Source organism: Propithecus coquereli, unplaced genomic scaffold (assembly GCF_000956105.1).
Source record: "Propithecus coquereli isolate 6110/MARCELLA unplaced genomic scaffold, Pcoq_1.0 Scaffold104, whole genome shotgun sequence".
Lineage (NCBI taxonomy): Eukaryota > Metazoa > Chordata > Mammalia > Primates > Indriidae > Propithecus > Propithecus coquereli.
Window position 1 is genome coordinate 9,587,894 of NW_012134303.1, and position 3,649 is coordinate 9,591,542.

The window sequence follows — 3,649 nt, forward strand, 5'->3', positions numbered from 1 at the left end:
CCTTGGCCAGAAGCTCTTTTTTCTCATGGTATATGGTAGCCTGTGCTGCATCTATTCTAATTACCAAGAGCTTCACCATTCTTTAGGGAGTCTTTACAAAAACAATGGGTCAAAAACCGTAAAACCATCCCTTCTCTTGTTACAAGAGTCTTAGCCCCCTTAGCATTTATGTGAGGGTATACCTGTCACCTGATTGGGGCCACTGATTTATATACTTAAATAAACATCTTACCTTATATGGAATTTTGCACTATTCCGGGTAACTTCCATGCTTTCTTTCTTATTTGATCTCTAAGGTAAGCAGGATAAATACCATTGTCCTACAATATATGAGGAAAGTCAAACATTAAAAAAAATTAGTATTTTTGAAAGGGAATCCAATGTGGAGTGGAAGCAGAACTGTAATTCACATCGCCTCCTCTCAGCATTGTGGAGACTCTACTACATCACATTGTTTGAATAAGGCACAAAAAGATTGTCCCTACTTCTCTAGATACTCTGGTATTTGTGTGCTAATTTTTTCCTTCATCACTTAAGAGCTTATAAGGCTCCTAGAGTTCTGGCTGAGGATCTGTAGCCAACTACAGCTCACTGGACATTTGGAGAGGTCCTGGGAAGGGCTGCTCCTGTGATCAGGGTAATGGCTAGATGCACAATCTCAGTGTTATTAGGCTAAGTGTTAAGTCTCTTCTATGCCATAGTAACCAATAATTCATCCATTGCTCTACACATACCAGCCAGAGTGCTGTGTGATTTGCAGAGATTACCTCATTTACTTCTCCTAACAATTCAATGAAATAGGTACTATTTTTCATATTTATTTTTTACACTTTTAACCACTTGCGTCTGCTGCCATCCCAATATTGCAATAATAGAGACCTTCTAGGAGTTCAGTGACGATTGGTATTGAGGAGTTGATTCATCATTTGTGTTTCGCTCCCTAATTCTATGTCTGATGTCTATTATCTAACAGCTTTTTGAGATATGCCACACCATATAATTCAGTCATTTAAAGTATACAATTCAATGTTTTTTAGTATATTCACAGACTTGTGCGACCACAACCACAATCAGTTTTAGAACATTTCTGCCACCCCTCAAAGAACTGATCTCTATATTTTGGTGGTGTTTTCTTTTTGTTGTATTTTAGTTTAGTAGACGGTTGGATCAGGCCTGATTCCAAATCTTTCCGAGCCAAAGATCTAGAGTACAGATCGCAGACTGAAATGATGCCAAGCAGATAACACAAAAAGTGACCAAGCATCAACTCTGAAGAAGACCATGTCAAATGAGAAGGAGCCTGCCCTTTAAAAGGGAGCAGCTGCAACTGAGCCACATTGGAATGTGGATCCAAACACTTTTCAAAAATCAGCCAGAAACACAGACTTTTATATGAAAGTCCCTGATTTTCTTTGAATGATAGCAAATAAATTTAAAAAATATGTGGGGTAAACAAAGAATGTCTGTGGGCTGGATTCAAATCCTGTGTTACTAGTTTATGATTTTTACTTTCAAGAAACAAGGACTCTCCTAGTTTCAGTTTTCTAGACACTGTCCTCCCCTACCACTCGCCCATCAGCTTAACTTGAATTTGGGTTCTTCGCCCTTAGGGCTTTGATATAAATATGGTTTTGCTCTAATGTAAGGATATGGACTAGATAGCATCTTGAGGGGCCACCACAATAACCCTCCCTTCATACTGGTCCATCTTCAATCTGTGCTCACCTCTCTGAAAAGTGAACTGAATGGTATGTCCTTCATGACTTTCAAGAGAGACTGCACGTAGCAGATTTATCCTACTGGGTACCCAAACCTGATGCCCAGACTCAAGATGTCTGTAGGAGTCAGTCTGAAGCAAAGTTCCTCAAGCTCTCTCAGCCCCTAATTGTATCTCTAACATCAAGACCATCTGATTTTCCACAGAGCATCCTGCACTGATAGGTGCCTTCCTCCTTTGGATCACACTGTCTACCAGGTGCTATTACCCACCTTTCATCACCACGGCTAATTCTAAGGCCTTTGCTGGTATGAATAACTACCTTAAAGGTTGTGTTAAGGATTAGAAATGATAAGTACCAAATTTCTTGGATAGTGTGTGGCCCTTGGAAGGTGCTCATTGAAAAACACAAGTACTGATTATTATTCTGCTGGGACTTGAGAGAAAACAGAGATTTCTGGTGAGAGGAAAAAATAGCATCACTTGGCCAGCCCGCCTTGCCAACAATAGAAATGCAAGGTTCCTAAGATACTGCAGCCCATCTGTAGAAATAAATAAATAAGCATAGCCTTCCTTAACCTGGGCCTTTTCTGGTCCCTATATATCCCTTTCTCCCTAGTGTATGTGAGAATGCATGGCTCCAATTAGAATACTAGCCATGGATGTTTGGGTTGCTAAGCCCACCAAGTAGAAGGAACATTAGCCTGGCACTGAACTCAGCCCAGCCACTGCATTCTCCTGGCAAATCACATACAAGTGCTGTTCTTGCAGGTGCCTATCTCACAGACATCATATCTGCAGTAATAAAAACTGAGATTTTAAACAACGTGGTAAATTTTTAACCACTATGATGAATGGGGTAGGAAGGAGTATGGATTAAATTGTGTCCCCAAAAAAGCTATGTTAAAGTTCTAACTGCTGGTAACTATGAATGTAGACTGATTTGGAAATAGTCTTTACATATGTAATCAAGTTAAGATGAGATCATACTGGAGTAGGTTGGGTCTTAAGTCCAATATGACGAGTATCCTTATAAGAACAGGAGAAGACGCACAGAGACATACAAACACAGAGGGAAGACAGCTATGTGAAGACACGGATGCACAAATGAAAGATGGCCAGGTGATGATGGAGACAGAGATTGGAATTATGCAGCTGCAAACCAAGAAATGCCAAGGATTGCCAGTAACAACTAAAAGCTAGGAGAGAGAGCCTAACTCTGTCAACACCTTAATTTCAGACTTTGGGCTTCCAGAACTATAAGACAACATATTTCTGTTGTTCTAAGCCACTCGGTTTGTTGTACTTTGCAACAACAGACCTATGAAAATAATACATGAGTTACAGTAGAAGGAGCATGTCCTTGGAAGTCAGACAAATCTGGGTTAAACTCCTGGCTCTGCCATTTTTTAACCATGACCTTCGGCAGATTATTTAACATCTCTGATCCTCCATTTCCTTATCAATAAAACAAGAATAAAACCAACTACCTCATAGGGTTATTATGAGCATTAAATGAAATATTTAAATTCAAAAGTACCTATCACATAAGAGTGATAATTTTTTTCCCTCACCACAAACATACATTTCTAAAAAGTGATTTGGTTTAAAAAATACATAAAAGCTTCACATATGCATGGTCTATGACTAAATAATTTCTAAGCTTTATACACAATAGTAATTTCTAAGGTATACACCCACTCCTAAGTGTATACTCAACAGAAATGCATATACTAGAGTGTTCATAGCAGCACCCTTCATTATAGTAAAAAAATATCATATGCCCATTAACAGTAAAATAAATAAATAATTTGTGGTATAGTCAAACAATGGAATACTACATGGCAATTAAAATGAATGATCTTAAAGCTGAATAGTATTCCATGGTATACATATACCACATTTTATTGATCCACTCATGTATTGATGGAC